At 44.6% G+C, this 7,339-nt stretch overlaps 1 pseudogene; it reads left to right on the forward strand.

Moving 5' to 3' along the window:
• Positions 1-1,762: 1,762 nt before the first annotated feature.
• On the forward strand, positions 1,763-2,510 carry LOC114045123 (annotated as a pseudogene).
• Positions 2,511-7,339: the final 4,829 nt, after the last annotated feature.

Raw genomic sequence — 7,339 nt, forward strand, 5'->3', positions numbered from 1 at the left:
AGTGCTCAAATGAGTAGCACCTATAGGAAGTACAACAGGAGGTCTGGCCATCAGTCTGACTTAAAGTGGTCTTGGAGAGAAGGGGAAGGGGCTAGGGAACTTCATGAACAAGATAAGATTAGTTATTGTTGTTCACTCATTTTTCAGTTGTGTCAGACTCCGTGACCCCATTCGGGGTTTTCTTGGCGAAGGCTAGAGCCCAGCTTTAATTAGAGGTACTATTTGGATGGGAGGGGGGTGGGAAGAGCTTTTCCAGGTAGGAGTAGAATATGAATCAAGGTACAAAAGCGGGAATAAGCATGGCATTTGTAGGGGTGAGGAAAGTGGCCTGGTGGGATTGAAAAGTGCTTCTTGGGAAATAACAAGAAATAAGGTCAGATCGGCAAGGTAAGACTAAATTACCAGAAGACACTGAATGCTAGGGGAAGGAGTATAAATACTGCTGGCCTTACTCCCAGAAGACCTCAAATTTAAATGCCACTCAGTGTTTAATTCTTCCCTGGCCCGGAGTCAAGAAGAACTAAGTTCAAATCCAGCCTCAGACACTTATTGCTGTGTGACCTTTGGGTTAGTCACTTAACCTCTGTTTGCCTCAGTTTCCTTGATTGTAAAATGGAAATAATAATAGCACTTACCAACCAAGGTTGTTGTAAGGATCAAATGAGATAATATTTGTAAAGCACTTAGCACAGTGTCTAGCACGTAGCAGGCAGGCACTATATAAATACTAGCTATTATTGTTATTTTAATTATTATTATTGTTGTTACTATTTAAAGCAGTCATTATCTACTCATGTAGTTCTAAAAGAGCTTGGTAGAAAGTACTTCATAAACCTTGATGGTTATTTTAAAGACAAACTTTTTATAGCATATTCAAAGAAATGTCCAACTTTGGTTTAAAGAAAAAAAAATCACGCTCTCTGCTCTAGGATTATAAAGTTCTTGTGGGACAAGTGTTGGGGGTAGGGATGGTGAGAGGAAGCTGGAAGGAAAAGAGTCACTTAGCCCTTTCCCTGAACATATTAAAATTTCATTTTTTCTTTTTTGCAAAATACTTCATATGATTATTACTATCCTAAAAAAAATTTTGGGTGGTCAGGAAAAAATATTTCAGGGTTCGCAATCACTTGTTCCACCTTGCATCAAAGATCGGTGTAGCTGGCGACTTTGTTTTTGTATGACTTGCATCATAATATGCTCTTTTTTTTTTTTAAAGCTCTTTTATGGACAACCTAATCCGGCAAAGTTCCTTAAATGATCAATAAAGTAGAAAGCAGGTATGGGTGGAGGACTGCAGGAGAATCCTGATGATGTCCGTTAGATAGCAAGAGTGTCTGGTTGTATTAGGTGTCCAATAGCTCACAAATGTTCAGATTCCTTAAGAACCTAGCCAATAGCTCACAAATGTTCAGATTCCTTAGGAGTCTGGTCAATATGGGGGATCCTTAATAAACCTCCTCTTTGGCTGAAAGAAGGCTCCAGTCAAATTCTTTTGGGCAGGACCCATGGGTCGTGATGTCGGCGTCCCAGCACCCCTAAACCTCTAGACTTCCCTGCTAACCAGGAAAAACTGCCTAATCCCTTGCTCTTCTCCAGCCGTGACTGGAAGACGGGCGTTAGCGTCAGCAAAGCTCCCAACACTGACGGCCATCCCTGTTCCAAGCTCCCTCCCGGCTCCGACGTTTAGCGCAGAAGAGCTCGGGCTAAGCGTGGGTCACTCCCGCCAACCCCGCAGCCTCCGCCCCTCGCCTGGGCCTAGGTCATGGCCAGCGGGGAGACGTCCCGGAGGAAGGAGCACGTCCTCTGCCTGTTCGGCGTGGACCGGACCCTCACCCAGGCTCGCCAGAAAATCGACCCAGAAGTGGCGGCCTTCCTCCAAGAGCTTCGGGGACTACTCCAAGATCGCGGAAGAGCTGGGTAAGGGGGACGGGGTCATAGAAAAGTTTGGCTACGTGTTTGCCGAGAACGGGACGGTGCAATACAAAAATGGACGGCTGCTTTCCTAACGGACCGTCCAGAACCACCTTGGAGAGGAGCTTCTGCAGGACCCCAACTTCTGCCTCAACTACATGGCCTTGTTGGAGCTGCCCAAGAAGCCCGAGACCTTCATCGAATTCTGCAATGGGATGCTGAACGTCTCCCCCATTGGCCGCAGCTGTACCTTGGAGGAGAGGATTGAATTCTCCGAGCTGGACGAGAAAGAAAAGATCGGGAGAAATTCGTGGAGGCCTTGAAGGCAGAGTGTGCTGGCAAAGGGCTGAGGTTCTCCCGAGGGGGCATGATCAGCTTCGACGTCTTCCCTGAGGGCTGGGACAAGTGCTACTGCCTGGATCGCCTGGACCGAGAGCTTTGCCACCACCCACTTCTTTGGGAATGAGACCAGCCCGGGGGGAAATGACCACGAGATTTATGATGACCCCCGCACGGTGGGGCACAGTGTGGTCTCTCCCCCGGACACAGTATAAAGATGCCGGGAGCTCTTCTTTCCAGAGAGTGCGCATGAAGCATGAGGCTGGCGTCCCCTGAGGGCTCAGGGACCAAGCTGTCTTCACTTGGGGACTGTCAGCACCTCTAGGGCATGTGGAGAAGGAGCCCCAACCTGCTGCAGTGGTGGGGAGGCGGGGCAGCTCGAAGCAGCCCTTGCCTTCCTTCCTGCTCACGTCTTTTTTCCTCTTCCCCACAGAGGAAGAGCATCCCTGCCTGCCTGCTGGAAAGGATTCAGAGCAAGGGTGTTGGAGTGGAAGGGGCCCAGCCAAGCTTTGTCATGATTGCAGATGGACAGACAGACAGAAAATGTGGGTGATGGCCCAAGCCGTCCCCCAGTGTGCCCATAGTCTAAGTTACTAATCTCTGGCCCCAGCTTTCCACGTCTTCTAGTCACAGGGTCGCCAGAGTGGGTGGGACAACAGGAAGGGATGGGTTTCTTTCTCTCCTCTCCCCGTTCCCCTCTCAAGCTTCTGTTAGGGCCTGGAGAGCAGGAGGGTGCTAGCCTCATCCTTGCTTGTCTAAGAGCTTAAACCCCACCTCTTCCAGGAGGCAAGCTCTAGAAGGCAGGGATTTGATGCCCTGGTCACCCTTCATTCCTCCCCTCTACCCAGAGCCAGTATCAGCCCCCTGGCAGGCCATTCAACTAAGACACACAGCTGGGGGCCAGCAGGTGGCTTTGTGGCCTCCTCCCTCCCTCCTGCCTTGTGGCTGCCTGGCAGAGGTGGGAGGGGAGGTCCAGAATTCACCATCCTAGGCCTGATTTGTCCCGACACCCCCCACACACAATATGACCTGTTCCCTCTGGGTCTTACTCTAGCTGTGGGCCCTGACCTCTGACCCTTGCGCTAGGGCACTGTCCTCCTTACCTAGAATCAATCAGTGTTTTTCTGTGCAAAAAAAGAGATTTTTATGTTGGAGAGTGTGTATGTGTGTAAGAAAAAGTTTCGCTTAGGGGTGAAGGGCACAGCTCTGGACAACAGAGAGCTTTGTTATGTCACAAATTCTATCAAACAACAGAAATGCAAAAAAAAAAAAAAAAGAATTTTCAAGACTGAAGATTGCGACTACAGGGGCATACCTGCAGAGAGATCCACGCTGCCTCCCCCACCCACCCACCCCCTCATGGCAGGGAGAAACAAGTGATTGCTCTGGAGGAAGGGGGAGAGGGCCAGTGATGGGATATTTGTCCCTCCTCACCCAATTCTGCAGAGCTCCTGGATTCTGGGCTGGCCTCAATGTTACTTTTCTTTAGGTACTGTTTTGGGAGGCGGCAAGGGAAAGTGGACAAGACCTGTGATTTTATTGGTGAATGAAACTCCAGATATGGGAAATTCCTTCTAGATCAACAACTGTTCTGTAATCTTTAGTCTTAGAGAATTGGCAGAGGGGGAGAGGAAGGAGGAACTAAAAAGGGGAAGGTGATTTGAGTTGAAACAAAGTGCTCTTCCTCTTCCAGCCAAGGCCAAAGGCCTTTCCCATTCTTCCAAGTGTCTAAGCACATTATTTTTTATGAATTTTTAAAAAATTTAATAGTATTTTATTTTTTCCAATTACATACAAATACAATTTTCAACATTTTTTTTTTAAGATTTTGAGTTTCAAATTTTTCTTCTTTTCTTCTCCTCCCCCTTCCCCAAGATGGCAAACAATCTGATATAGGTTATACATGTAAGTACATTATTTTCAAAAAGAGTAGTTGGGTTGGATTTTAGATCAGCTTTGATTTGGAGCAGAATCAAAGAGTATGGGAGAATGAAAGCTTTCTCATGGTTTGGAGGAAAGGGAGAGAGAGGTCTCTTTCTTGGAGTGAGTGAAATCTAACAAGGTTATTGTCCTCCCATCCCCATCCTTTTCCCAACTCCTCTTACCAGGGAATATATAATAATAATAGTAACAAAAATAATAATAGCCATTGGGGTAGCTAGGTGGTGCAGTGATTAGAGCACTGGGCCTGGAGTCAGGAAGATCTGAATTCAATTCCAGCCTCAGATGGAATTGACGCTGTGTGACGCTGGACAAGTCACTTAACCCTATTTACCTCAGTTTCCTCATCTGTAAAATGAGCTGGAGAAGGAAAATGGCAAACCACTCCTGCATCTTTGTCAAGAAAACCCAAAATGGGGTCACAAAGATTTGGACATAACTGAAATGACTGAACAACATTTATATATCTCTTACTATGTGCCAGGCACTGTTCTAGGTGCTTTAAAATTATCATCTTATTTGATCCTCACAACAACTCTGGGAGATAGATGCTGTTATTAATTATCCCCATTTTACAGATGAGGAAACTGAGGCAAACAGTAATTTGCCCAGGGTCACACAGCTGGTAAGCATATAAGTTTGGATTCGAATTCAGATCTTCCTGCCTCCAGGCCTGGTGTTCTATCCACTAAGCTGCCTAGCTGCCACTTCTATACTGGATGTCCTAAAACTCTTGGACTTTAGGGCCTCAGACCACTAAGACTTTTGAAACACCATGTATCTTCTTGAACCATTAACATCAAGATATGCAAAAACAACCAACAAACAAATAATTAAATTAAACACCTTTAAATGTGGGAAAAGAAAATTTCAAAATTTTCAATTTTCTTATGTAAGCTCTGCAGCATGATGTATACATGTCAAATAGTATCTACGGGATGAAATCATTTCTTTATCGATAAAAGAAAAATAGGCTTTGTTTTTTTCTTAAACATCCTATTACTGTTCTTTATATCACTTTTATTTCAGGATATACCTTTCCCTTGTCTCCCCTCCCCACCCCCATCAGTCCTCTCTGCTAACAAAGATTTAAAAAGAGAGACAAAGAAGTTATGCAAAATCAACCCAAACATAAATCAAGTCTGACAGCATATGCAATAATTCACACCCTTGTTAACTCTAAATCTGTAAAAGAGAGAAGGAGGTATATATTTTTCTTTTCATTTTTTAAACAAATGAATGAGAACGCATTTGTGAAGGGTTTACTACTTACTGTGTGAAAGGGACTGTGCAAATACAGACAGCATCTGCCCTCCAGGAGCTTACATTCCTTCCTCCCAGCCCCGATTCCAACCCCAACAAATCGCACAGTCACACAGAACAAGTTCTCATATGGGCCATGTTCAAAAATATGTCATTCCGCATATTAGCCCATGACTTCTCAGTCAGGGGTGGGTAGTCATCTTCATCATTGGTCTTTTTTTGATCATTGCATTGATGAGAGTTTTTAAGTCTTTTAAAATTGTTTTTACAATGTTGTTGTTATAGGATAAGTTGTTTTCCTGGTACTGCTCATTTCACTCTGCATCAGTCTATACAAGCAGTCTTGGGGTTCTCTGAAACCATGCCTTCCTTTCATTTCTTACAATACAATAGTACTGTAGTAATTTATATACAATCATTTGTTCAGCCATTCCCCAACTGATGGGCCCCCCCTAATTGTTCACTTCTTTGACAACAGAAGAAGGGTTGCTATAAACATTTTTGTGTGTATATAGGGCCCTTTTCTTTTTCTTTGATCTCTTTGGGGTAAGGGAAAATAGGCCTTTTTGCAGTCCAAACCAAACCTCAGAGAGGTAAGTGAGTATAAGTGGTTGTGAAGAGTCATGCTTTCTCCTTGTGGGGACAACCTCTCCTGCCCACCAGAGGGTAGGTGATAACCTTCATCAGGATAAAAATGATAAAAATGTCACCAGGAACATTCTCCATTTTCTCCTCTGCCAACCAGTTGGAGACTTGTTCATCTTTGGTCTAGTCTTCTTTCCACTGCAGTTTTTGTGGAGTACTCTCTTCCTCCCTACCCTCCAGAGGCAGAGAGGTGATGCAGAGCTAGAACACCAGGCCTAGAGTCAAGAAGACCTGAGTTAAAAGCTGGCCTCAGTCAACTGGCCTTTCACTGTGGCTACAACCAATCTCCCAATTCTGTTACTACCCTATGGCCCCTGGCCATTTCCCATACCTAATCCTAGCTAGGCTCCATTCTCCCTTGGCCACGTGGTCCAGGGCCCTGGAATTCTATTACCTCATAGACTACTTGGCCACTCCTAGATCCCTCCCATAGTCTTTCTGTATATAAGATCCATCTTGTCTCCATTAAGATGCTCAGATTCTTATAATCTAGCCTTGGGCTTAGATTCTTAAAATCTAGCCACTGCTCGGATTCTTATAATCTGGCCAACAGCTCACTAATGTTCAGACTCCTTAAGGGTCTGCCCAATATGACAGATGTTCTTTCTAATAAACTTTGTCTTTGGCTGAAAGAAAAAATCTGGCCTCAGACACTTGCTAGCTGGGCAAGTCATTTAACTTCTGTCTGACTCAGTCTCCTCAACTGTAAAATGAGGATAATAATAGGACCTACCTCCCAGTTGTTGTGAGGATCAAATGAAGTAATATTTGTAAAGTGCATGGCATATAGTAGGCCTTTAATAATTGCTTGTTTCTTTCTCTCCTCCACACACATTTAATATTTGCATAATTGCCCCTTCCTATTGTGAACTGATCTAACCATTCTGGAGAGCAATTTGGAACTATGCCTAAGAGGCTATAAAACTGTGCATACCCTTTGATCTAGCAATACCACTGCTGGGTCTATATCCCCCCGAAGACATAAAAAAGCAGGGCAGAAGGAAAGGACCCAGTTGTACAAAAATATTTATCACAGCTCTTTCTTTGTGGTGGCTAAGAATCAGAAATCAAAGGGATGCCCATGAATTGGGGAATGGTTAAACAAGCTGTGGTATATGATTGTGATGGAATATTATTGTGCTGTAAGAAATGGCAAGCAGGGTGATTTCAGAAAAACCTGGAGAGACTTACATGAACTGATGCATAGTGAAGTGAACAGAACTAGGAGAACATTGCACAC

The sequence above is a fragment of the Vombatus ursinus genome, unplaced genomic scaffold, assembly GCF_900497805.2.
Source record: "Vombatus ursinus unplaced genomic scaffold, bare-nosed wombat genome assembly UNPS02014778.1, whole genome shotgun sequence".
Classification (NCBI taxonomy): domain Eukaryota; kingdom Metazoa; phylum Chordata; class Mammalia; order Diprotodontia; family Vombatidae; genus Vombatus; species Vombatus ursinus.